General features: G+C 32.1%; 1 long non-coding RNA gene across 2 annotated transcripts in view; it reads right to left on the reverse strand.

Annotated features, from left to right (window-relative positions):
* The window catches only part of LOC143225588 (uncharacterized), a 30,603-nt gene that overhangs the window by 6,797 nt on the left and 11,251 nt on the right, over window positions 1-12,555 (reverse strand). Inside the window, exons 2-3 of one of the 2 annotated variants that reach the window (XR_013013942.1) lie at window positions 10,840-11,083; window positions 9,446-9,799 (exon numbers count right to left, since the gene is read on the reverse strand). This is a non-coding gene — a long non-coding RNA (uncharacterized LOC143225588). Of the gene's footprint in view, window positions 1-9,445; window positions 9,800-10,839; window positions 11,084-12,555 lie in introns of those variants that run through there. The other variant, XR_013013941.1, reaches the window with a different exon arrangement.

Here is a 12,555-nt window from a genome sequence, read left to right on the forward strand (position 1 = left end):
GTGTTACTGAAATTTAAAAGTCAGCGAACATAGTTCTTTACATAGTGTTAGAAAACAATAAATTTTTATTTTATCACTCACTTCGCATACAGTTATTACATTCAGTACCCAAAATACTATCAGCAGCTAAATAAGTTTCAGTCAGCTTATAATAATTTTTCAAAATGAAAGATCGATTCAATTTTACTTAAATGTGTGAAATGAGTAAGATTTCATTATACACTAATTATTGTATCGAATATAATATTTTGAAACAGTGAAGCTATATATTCCCACGAATACTACATAGAATGAATCATTGACACACATCACAAAGGTTGAATTCTGAGGTGACCGAGTCTGTATTACAACCCCCTTCCTCAGTGGCACAGTGGAATGTCTGCGACTTACACTGCTAGAAAATAAACATTACGGATACGCCCAATAAGAACATTTACAATATACTGGACAATAGAAGGAAACATCTAGACAGTAGAGTTCAAGTAAGGGTATGCATTTATTTAGTTCATCTGGATAAACCAATAAGTACATGCTTACAGAATAAAGATTTTCTCACCTGAAACGGTTTTAACTACCATTGAAATATTACATCAAAGTAACCAAGAAAGAAGACATACTATTAGATGATTCATTCGATTTTGAAGTTACAACATTGGAACTACTAACGGGCAGCACCAAATGTAAGTTATCAAACACTGGTCTTCATCAACTTAAAAAATGATCAGTTATTGCTACAAATAATAACGATGGCCTTTGTTATAGTACTAGCCTTAGCATTGCTCAGATATGACCCGAAATATAATAGTATTAGAAATCACCAACTACCACTATTGATATTTATGGCTAAAGACTTGCACAGTTCATTTAATATTCCAGAAGCTCCATTCAGTATAGAAGACGTTTCTAAGTTTGAAACTCATCTTAATTTCCAAATACGTGTAGTATAGTATCTTCAGAAAATTTTAACTGTGTGATATGTAAAGGTTTTCACACGAAAACATAATATACCTATGATACCAGCTCATCATTTTAACAGTATAATGTTAATAAAAGGTTTCTTCAGTGTAAAGCTCTAGGATACAAAATCATAACAATATGGGAGCCAGTGTTAAAAAAAGAAGTCTAATTATACAGATTTAATTAATTTCCTCAGGGGCAAGGCAGTAGTTTCCTATCTTAATGTACGAGATGCCTTTTAAGGAGGGAAAGTCAATAGGACAAGAATTTATAAAATATATAGTGGAACGGAAAAATAATTTTAAGATCAAGGAATAGATGCAGGATATGACGAATATTCAGAAGGATATACACCCGTTTTCTTTGATCTAACATCATATCTATCTGCTGGAGATCCTCACTTTAACTTGGTGAAACATGGAAACTTACGAATTAAAATATAAATGTTGCAGCATGTGAATAATTTCAGTCAATGTTCCTGACATGTAAAAAGACATGAACCCATTAGATATTTATTTGATACTCCCACAATAGTTAGGTATCTGAAAAAAAGTTTGGAGGCGTATTTACCAGTGACCATGCAAAATAACAGTTGTTCAACGTCAACCTGGATCCGAGTCACAAACTCAGTAATCACTGAAGTTGTGTTTACTTTGGTTGAAATAAAAAAGAGAACATTTAATCCACGAGGTCTACTTCCACGTAATCTTAAAATGAGAAAATTTGTCAAAAATAACTGTTAAACACTGGACTAACAACAAAGATGTATTGCAAGGGCTGCAGCTGTCAGAGCGTGGACAATATTGTATCTATTATTCGTATTATTGTGGCCGACGTGAAGAAACAAAAGTCCTTATCTAAATTTTGATCCCACAGAGATAATTATGATATACTTCTTAATACTTCTGTTGTAAAACGTTTTCATGTAAATATGTCCTTAATAATTGGTTTTTAAACTTCAGTCTTAACAGCAACAGTGTTAGCAATAGGCTACTGGTATTTGGTACTGACTATTTGTTATCAGACCAATGTAGGAGTTAAGTGTTTACAGTTTATTGGGTGTAATGAATGCAATGCGTGGGTTTTACTTGGGAATGTGATATATATTTTTAAGGAAGCTAGTAGTGAATATGTGCAATTTTCATGCAGAGTGTGTATGTTGTAGGAGAAACAAGAGGCTATTCTAATGAAGTAGAGACAGTAGATAAAGAAAAGTGTAGACTGTGGGAAATGGCAGCAGGTTTTCAGGAAGAGCTTAAGCTTTCACTGAAAAGGGATACATCACTTAAAAATGACATTCAGAAAGACAGAAATAACACTATTAGAGTAAAACATTAACGAAATTAATTATAATGAGCCTATCCTATTGAATAATAAATTTCAGCCTTTGGCTTCTATGGATGAGAAACTATTGGATGAAAGGAAAATCAAAGAGTCAGAGAAGGCTATGGACGATAACAAGGTTATAGTTATAGTTCAGGGGTGGACAACTCCATAGCCACTGGCTACGTGTAGCTAGCTCGAGTTTAGGAATCAACATTTTCCATAATTTATTTTTTTTATCGTAAATTTGGTAATCAGCAATTGCACTGCGTCACATCATCGCTAATGTCGCGCGCTTCATCAGTGCAATACTCCGCCCATTTTATAACGTCAGTCTGAATTAGATGTTTCTTATCGAGTGTGCATTATTTTGCATGCTCTTGCAAACACATTTTTATTGTGAAATTTTTAAGTGTTTAAATATATTTTGTTTTTAATCCCATAATATGGATAAGTGGATAATTCGAAAACGAAATAATCCAGATGATGGTGAACACTCAGAAAATAAAGACAGTTTAATTGATTCTGGTATTACTGCCGAAAAGAGAATGGTGTGTGACTGGAAAAACATGAAACAATAATTTAATGAAAGTTGGGAGCTGAAATTTGTACTGATTGAAGTATATAATAAGCCAGTGTGTCTTTTGTGTAACAACGTTCTTAGAAATAATAAAATATACAATCTTAACCAACATTTTAACAATTTCATAACGAATTTAATGTAAAATTTCCAGTTGATAGCAAAAATCGCATGAATGAAATTAGCCGTCTGAAAACACAACTTTATGAACAAAAGAGAGGCCTAGTTATTTTAGCTAGCTATAAAGTAGCTTGGATTATAGCTAAAAATAAACCATTTTCTGAACCTGAACTAGTTAAAGAAATATTGACTGTGGTCATTGAAACTCTGTTGGAGAATTATGGTATTCTTTAAAAGGTAAATAATTTGGAATTAAGTCGAAGAACAAATGTCCACAGAATGCTAGAGTTAGTAAAAGACATAGAAAATCAGTTGCTTGAACAACTAAATGACTGTTTGTGTTTTTATCTAGCACTAGATGAGTCAACAGGTGTTAGTGACACTGTACAATTGATATTTTTGGTTTGATATGTAACTTCAGATCTTCAAGTGAGAAAAGCAATGTTTGGCCTTTGTGGATTATGAGATTGAACACGTGGAAAAACATCTTTGAAAAATTTCTTGAAATGTCAAAAAAAATTCAATCTGGATTTTAAAAAAGTGGTTTCTGTCACAGCAGACTGTGCTCTCGCCATGACTGGAGCGAAATTAGGATTTGTTTCTCTTTTAAAGCAACATTTAATTGGAAATAATGTGAAGTTCACGCTGTCATCTTTTTATTGCATTTTACATCAGGAAAATTTATGTTCTCAGATGTCTAAATGTAATGAATTGAAAAATTTGATGGACATTGTTGTAAAAATTGTGAATTATATCAGAAGTGGAAGCTTTCTCATCCATCAACAGTTTGTTGAGTCTTTGAAGGAAAGCAGTGACTGTACTTTTGATGATCTTACTGATTTTGCAAATGTAAGATGATAAAGTAAAGGAAAAGTCTTGGAGCGATTTACTTCCTTATTTCCTTAGATAAAAGAGTATCTTGTTGAAAAATTACCTTTTTCATCAGGAAACTTTGTCATGGAAGTGTGATTTGCACTTTCTGTGTGACATGATGGCTCACTTGAATAATTTGAATACGAAGCTTCAGGTAAGAAGTAAAATGATAAGCGAGCAATCACAGTCTACTCATTAATTTAAATTAAAGCTAAACCTCCTTGCGGAACAATTACAAAAGAATGATTTGACATATTTTGCAAAGTTGAATAGTTTTCTAGAAAATAATAAGGACTATGATTTATCTGATGCTAAAGATGATCTCTATTTTAAAAAGTTGAATCGCGTTTCTCCGAATTTAAAAATGTAAAATTGATATTTAATTTTTTTGCATGGTTTATTTCAGTTTTACTCAGGAAATTTCAGTAAGGAAATCACATCTTTTTTTGTCTTTGGATAAGTGTGGTTTTGAAGACGAGATGCTTACCCTGCAAAGTGCAGAACACATAAAAGGTAAATAAAAGTGTTTTATCAGAGAGATGTGGCTCACTATTTTGATAAATGAGAGTCTTCCAAATTTAAAGATAGCAATTTCAAAATTATTTTCCATGTTTGAATCCACATGGGTGTGTGAGTCAACATTTTCTACGCTAGATTTTCTCAAGTCTAGATACAGATCTTGGCTTACTGACATAAATTTAGAGGCAGAGCTAAGATGCTCATTGAGCATAGATATTAAGCCAAATTTCACGAAACTTGCTGATGAAAACTCCCATCAATTTTCACATTAAAGGTTAATTGAAATGCAATTAGTTTAATTAAACTAACATATTTCGATTATTTTTTCTTAATAGTGAGGTAAACATTGTTTTCATTAGCAAAGTTTGGGGTCACTATGAAAAATAAGTTGCACACCCTTGTTATAAGTGATTCCTTGACAAGACAAGTGGGTGAAATTGCCATTGTGGTAAATAGGGAGAAAAGAATCAGATTATGCTACCAAAAAAAAGACACAGGTGAAGAATATAATTGATAGAGCAGAAAATTTGACAAAGAATGCTTGCAGAGATGTAGTCAGTTGATAAAATAATTTAAAGAAAAAGGTCATAACTTAATTTTCTCAGGAAACTGCCCAAAATTAACTGTGTGGATGAAGTTATAAATAGGTCATTATGGCTAAATGCTAGACTTAAATTAGTACGTAAAGATGAACACATTGGCTGGTTGGATTTATGGAATCAGTTCAGTGGAAGAAGAAAACGTTATTGGAATGGATGGTTTACATTTAAATAGGATAGGACTTGTTTGCTATGGCTACTAAGTCAGCTGTAAGAGAAGATTTAAACTTGGACAAACAGTGGTGAGAACCAGGAAAAATTAAATGCAAAAAGAATAACAAGAAGAGAAACGTTCAGTATGGGAAATAAACATAGAATTAGTTATAAAGATAAGCTTAATTGTTGTTATTGCTAGGAGTATTAAAAATAAGATAGATAACTTTAGGACGCTGGTAAGAATGGGGGATTTTAATATAATGAGAACAATTGAAACATGATTAACGTAGATAATGTTCTTATATAGAAGCTTGTTTTTTGAAATAGATGGTTTCTGACAATTGAATATAGATAGAGTATTAAAGAGAAGAAAGAATGGCTTTACATGTAAAACGTGGGTTACATCCTGTTTAAATTGAGGACGTTAAAGCTATTAGTATGGAGATTAAATCCATTTTTTGTATTTATTAATGCATATAAAGTGAAAAGCCTTTTAGTGAGAATTTGTTAGATACCACCAAATTATATTGATGAAATTAATGAGAATCTTTACAATGAGGTTAAGATTTCAACTGTTAAAAATCATAATTATGAGTGGTTTTAATTTCATGCATATATATATATATATATTGGGAAACGTTAGAGTCAAGCCATGAGGGAGAAATGTTTTTGGAAACTATTTGGTGTGACTTTCTTCACCAATTAGTGAAGGAACCTATGGGAAACAATGCTATTTTAGATTTATTGTTAACTTCAAACATAGAAATGATCAAGAGGGTGGAAATTGGAGAACATCTGGATGCAAAAGACAATTGCTGTATTGGGTGCAATGTTTTCCTGCAAACAGAAATAAAGAATAATGATATTTCAGTTACAAATCTCAAAAACGCAAATTTTGAAAGAATGCAATAAGAATAATCTGTTCTGAATTAGGCAGATGAACTATTTAGCAACATTGATCAGATATTTAAAAAATGTTAAAGGTAACTTTTCAGTATATAAGATAACCATGTTTCTTATAAAAAGAAAACAGTAGCTGCAAGTAAAACGTAACAGATTGGCTAAGAAATTGAAATTGACTGGTACGTCAAGAGACTCAAAAGATTATAGAAGATCAGAAAAGTTGGTTAAAATAGGAAATTTAGTACATCAAAAGGATGTATGAGAAAAAGTTAGCAGAAAATGTAAAAATTAACAGTAAGTACATTATAAGAAAACAAAATGTTAGAATAGGGGTGGGACCCTCAAGGATGCTAAATAAAGGCTAGTAACTGATGGTTATGAGACGGCTAGGTTACTTAATTTTACTTTTTATTCGATTTTTATTAACGAAAATTTAAGCAGTATTCAAAGTCTTGAATAGTTGTTAAATTTAAATGAGATTGAGTTTAAATTACCCCATTAATTTTGAACTAGCTGAGAAAAAATTGAAAGATTAAAAAATTATAGGTTTCCTGACCAACACAATATTTCCCCAATTGTTTTGAAGAGCGTAAAAGACTGAAAATGTGAGCAAGTTACTAATGTTTTTGTCAGTTCTTAAATATTGTGAAGGAACCAGAGGATTGGAAGTTGCCTAAAGAAAATTCTCTTTTCAAGAAAAGTGATAAAAATTGTCCCAGTAAATGTAGATCCATTAGTCTTACATCAGTTGTGGGAAATATTTGTAAATTCTGTTAAAAGATGCTTTTAAAAGTCATTTAACGAAGTTTGGAAGTTTATTGGATAGTGAACATGGTTTCACTGAGGAAAAACCTTGCCTTACAAATATCTTGAAATTCTTTGAAAAGCTATTGATTAGGTGAGGGTAAGGGTGTATATTTAGTGCATTTGGATTTTTCAGAAAGCATTTAAAAAATGCCACATAAAAGGCTCGTGAAGAAACTTTTCTCCATGGTTGTGGGGAATAAATTAACTAATCAGATAGAAAGTGACTGGATGGAAGAGAGAATAGGGTTGTTATAAATGGAATTCAGTCAAACTGGAATAATGTTGTAAGTGGTGTACCTAAGGGCTCAGTTTTCTATATTTAAATTAGTGACATATATGAAGGAGAGGTCAATAAACTACTTAAATTTGCTGATATCAAGTTCTTGGGTATTGCTGGCTGTTTCACAAAAGGATTTAGATCATTTACTAAGTTGAGCAAATAAATGGCAGATGGGTTTTAATTATGATAAATGTAAGATTTTGCATGTGGTTATAATAATTTGAATTATAATTTGGATGAGTATAACCTTTACAGTGTCATGAAATAAAAGGATCTTGCTGTAATGGTTGATCAGTCACTAAAGTCATCCAAGTAGTATGTTGTTGTAAATGGTGAGGCAAATAGGATTTTAAGATGTATCCACATAAATATTGAATACAAATATAGTGAGATTATAGCTTCATTCAACATGTCACTGGTTTGGTCAGGTTTGAAATATTGTGCATAATCTTGGGCTCCTTACCATAGGAAAGACATCGAATTGTTTGAAAGGGTTCAGAGAAGGGTTATTAGAACAGTACCTGGGCTGCAGGGGTTTTCATATGAGGAGAGGCTGAAATCTCTCAAATTGTTTTCTCTTGATAAAACAAGACTTATGAAGAGAGGATCTGATTGACCACACTTCAGATTGTGAAGGAAATTAATATAGTGTTGAAGCATAATCTTTTTCGTATTTAACAGTGAGAATAAAAGGATTAGAAGACACAAATATAACATTTGACAGGGTAGAAGTCATCTTCAGTTAAGACAGTTTCAGTTTTCTAAGAAGGTATTTGGCCTTTGGAATGGGTAGCCTTCAGACGTTGTAGAGGTAGTAAACTTTAGTGAAGTTAGGAAAAAAAGCTTGACAAGTACATGCATGATACTGTCTGGCTTTTTTTTTTTTAATTTAGTTTAGAGGATGGAACAGCATGTTAACCCTTAATGCTATGTTCATAGAGGTGTCATTTTGTGTAAGTCATATCGCAAAATCTTTATTGTGAAACAAAAATTCACAATTTTTAAAAAAGAGGGTGTGTGTGTTTTCTTATAACAAAGCTACATCGTGCTATTTTCTGAATCCACCGAAGGGAATTAAACCCCCGATTTTAGCGTTGTAAATCCGTAGACTTATCGCTTTCCCAGCGGGGTATCTTTGAAAAGAAATACGTCTAGATTATTTTATTATAATCATGTTACCAAAAATCATTAATCACTTAATTCATAATTAAATAGTACGTTTTAGTTATTGTATAATATCATCCTTTTTCAGGATGATTTAATTGAATGGTAAAGAAATTTAATTAATTTATAAATTACTGATTTAAACTGTGTATTAATTATATTCATGTTGATCATATTTGTGCTGAACCAACTCGATGGAACTATGACACTGTTGTCACCAGAAACTTGCTATCTGATGACATATTCTGGAACTATGGCGTCACGTCGGTTTAAGAACGCGCCCTCTGGTGCCTATTTGTAAAATTATGATGCCCTTCTCTTTTACATCCACTTTCCACCTGATTCCGACACACATGTATCGTCATCTAAAGGTGCATTGCACAAGAGCTGGGATAAATAATTAGGCTTAACAGCTTTTTTTTTTATAACTGTTACAGAATTTTAAAAGTTGCATAGCAAAAAGTTAAAAAAAAAACGATATTAAAGTTAGATTGTACAAAAATCTTTTTGATGAACAAAAGTAGCATAGAATTTATAATTTGGGTTATAAGTTGAATACAAAGTTTCTGTATACAATGTGCTATATAACTTAGTTTTCAGGATAATGACGAAATTTACATATGAGGAAAATCTCTTTCTTATGATGTATTCAGTCTTTGTTGTTTTTTTGTTTATTTAGTTTCTTATCAACAGTGGTTTGTATTGAAAGCACTGCTAACCACGTAAGGCGTGCTGCTAAATGGCATCCAGTATCCTATCTCTCTGGCCATAATGCGCATGCGTATGCCGTGAATGAAACAAAAGTATTCAGATCTCTAAAAGAAAGACACAGACATACAATAAATCTAGTGATGTGAGAAATCTTTCCATCGCTTCCTTCAATTACATTGGCCAATTCGATAAAATAGTTCGTTTCTGTCCGGGTGTATTTAATATCAAGAAAAAAAAAAGAATTAAAAATCGAGAAGTTACGTTATTTAATCAAACCAGCCGTGGGGAGTGAAAAATGAGAGATTCACGAAAGCTTTATACGGAAATTATGTCTCTTTCCGAATTGATTTTTTCTATAGTTATTCTGCTTAGAATTCTACGGTTCACACGATTCCACCTTTATACCAATAAAATCCAACACACAATTTTGGAAAATACATATAATATAATGAAAAATACAATTTAAGCTTATATTACCTTTATTGTTTCACAATATTAGTTTTTAAAACGCCACATATATAAATACATAGATATAAAATGCCATTCGAAAACTCAGTTTCAAGTCACCAACAGATGGCGGGTCAACAATGATCGACGTACTTTTTATGTATGTTTTCAACTGCCTTTCCGTTTGAAACGTTGTAGGATGGTCAAAAATATTTTGTTCTTTTTTACCATTAAATCGTTAATGATTCCTTACTATTTTACATTAATTCCACCAACCTTTAATATTTCGTCACTTACATCCATCAACCTACTTAGCAAAATCAATATTTCATATTTACCTCATCTGGGTTACGAACATTCCTGAAATCATCAAATGAATCGTAAGATCTTCATAGTGATTTTTCATTGTTAGTCAGTTCTATGTACACAACTAAAATATGATATACAAACTCCATACAATTTAAACTTTAAGATAAAATTATTATTAAATTAGAAATAATGCATTATCCAAAAGTGATGCTAAAAACTATTGCATTTTTCACATCTGAAGAACACACTTCCTTGAAAGAGACTTTTACTGAAGTTAAACTTTAATCTATACTTGCTATTTTCTACTAGAACTGACAATCAGTGGCTAATATTCACCATACAGATTTACGTTTATAATGTCTAAAAAAAATTAGAGAAACAATGCATCTAAATACAGTCAGTAATTTCACTTGTGCCGTATTATAATTATTAATGACAGAGAGGCCAGATTGGTTAAGGCGTTCGACTCGTAATTTTAGTGTCACGGGTTTGAATTCCCGTCACACCAAACATGCTCGCCCTTTTAGCCATGGGGCGTTATAATGTGATGGTCAATCACACTATTCGTTTGTAAAAGAGTAGCCCAAAAGTTGGCGGCGAGTAGTGATGACTAGCTGCCTTCTCGCTAGTCTTACACTGCTAAATTAAGGACGGCTAGTGCAGATAGCCCTCGAGCAGCTTTGCGCGAAATTCAAAAACAAACAAACAAACAAAAGAACCCTTTTTTGTACTAATTTGTCCACTAGCAAATTATCGTCCTTTAACCAAGCAACATATAGCTAAATAATCATTAAAACAGTATATGAGAAAATTATATAAAAGGCACGTTATGTTCTCCAAAATTTTAGTGTTTAACCTTTGTCTAAACTGTACACATTGAAAATTGATTATATAGATAAGTGTAGTCAGAAATGTATGTTTCTGAAAGGATCCTAAGAAGTGATGAGGCCAGTCAGTCCACAGCTTGATCACTTTTTCGCAACTATAATTTACGTATTACAACTTGCTTCTTGTAATGCAATACATTGCGTTTAGTGTATGCAGTATGAAAATTCCATATCCTACTTAAATCATAAAAACCTGATACTTACGAGTCGTGACACACGGAGTCGGTCTGGTTGTGATCATTTTGTTTATTTCTTTTCGTGCTCATAGAATGCTCAGTCTTTTCATAAAATAATGTATTTGTCTTGATCTACACGAATTTCGCAGTCTTTCCTCTTTATTAGATCTACAGACATGTTCCCAGCTAAAAATATTTCGGAGAGCGCTCTTGGCAGATTTTCTTCAGTGATTTTTTGTGACGGGATCAATTCTTTGTACAGAGCAAAGTCACTGAAATAAAAATAGTAATTACTAGTAATGAATTAGTCATAGTATGTTTACACAAAAGTAGATTTTGTGAGAGAATATATATATTCATTTAAATGAACAGTGTTATATTGTTAAATTCTTACACTGGTTTTAATTACTAATAACTTAGATAAAATTGACAAATATCACGGTTCACCAACTTAAATTAGTTTACACCAAAACATTTATTGTTCAATAAATTTGACAGTATGTCTCAACAGTTACTAGATCTGCTGTGTACCGGTCAAATTCAAGAGTCCTGGTATTATACGAAAGACCTAGATAACACTGGGAATAGCAGATGTAATGTAGTTAATATATTTTCTACTTTTGTTCACAAGCTACTATAATACTTATTCTCTGCATAACGTTACTTAGAATAAGAAAAATGTGTATAGGTAAAAACGATAGTCAAAGTTCGTCAAATGCAATTACATGTGCTTGAATATTTATATGGTTGGATGAATATCGACTAAATTTATTACAGTTATTTCAAGTTAGTTAAAATATATGTTACCAAATTTGTCCCCTTGATTTATATTTATTGAAGACTGCATCTCTCTTGATGCCTGTGCCTGTATATGTTGGAGTTGAATATAGCAATTGAGATTCATTAGGTTAGCAATTACTAATTGTCTAAATACCCTTAACCTATAATTCAGTATGTAAAGAACAAATTATCAGCTAATGTTGCATGTTAATTACACTGCAATTGCAAATGAAAAACGGAAAGGATCATTCTGACATCTGATGTTATCAGATCCTAATATTGTAGTATATACTGTTATCTATCACCTAGACATGCTGCAACATTTTGTACGTTGTGGATTCTATCAGTAGTTGTAGTTATAACAGACAATTTCTGTGGGTCCCTCCGGCACAGCGATATGTCTCTGGTGAGCAGTCTTATGGTTACCTACAAACAAATGGTGCTTATGTATAGTTCCTGCTCACTAGTTTGATACGAATGTGGAATTTGCTTAGCTTTACCATCTATAAGTAATATTATTGGCTGTATGATAACGATTTTGATAAAACTGCGAACTTGAAGATACTCTAGTCTCAACCGAAGTTATCATAAATTTTGGTATAACAATCCATGAACATTATTTTTGAATAAGAAATGGTTTATCCGCCATGGTTTTAGTCATGACAGGTTTACTAGCAATACAGTTTGTATTTATCAATATAACCAAATAGAGGTCATTTTCATCGTGTGATAAATTTGTTGATGATATTTTCAGGGTTCTTCCTGAGTTGGATACCCATTCTCAACCTAGCAGAATCAGTTACTATGAAGTGTTAATTTTGAGGCTGTTGTTAAAGGAGAAGATGTCAGTGATGCCTGTTATAGCTACACTTCGAAGATTGACATATTAAGTAATCTACAAAACACTGAGCTAAAATTGCATCGAAATTCAAACAGACAAACACTCATCTTGGCATTGGAATGA

This window comes from Tachypleus tridentatus, chromosome 9 (genome assembly GCF_004210375.1).
Source record: "Tachypleus tridentatus isolate NWPU-2018 chromosome 9, ASM421037v1, whole genome shotgun sequence".
NCBI lineage: Eukaryota > Metazoa > Arthropoda > Merostomata > Xiphosura > Limulidae > Tachypleus > Tachypleus tridentatus.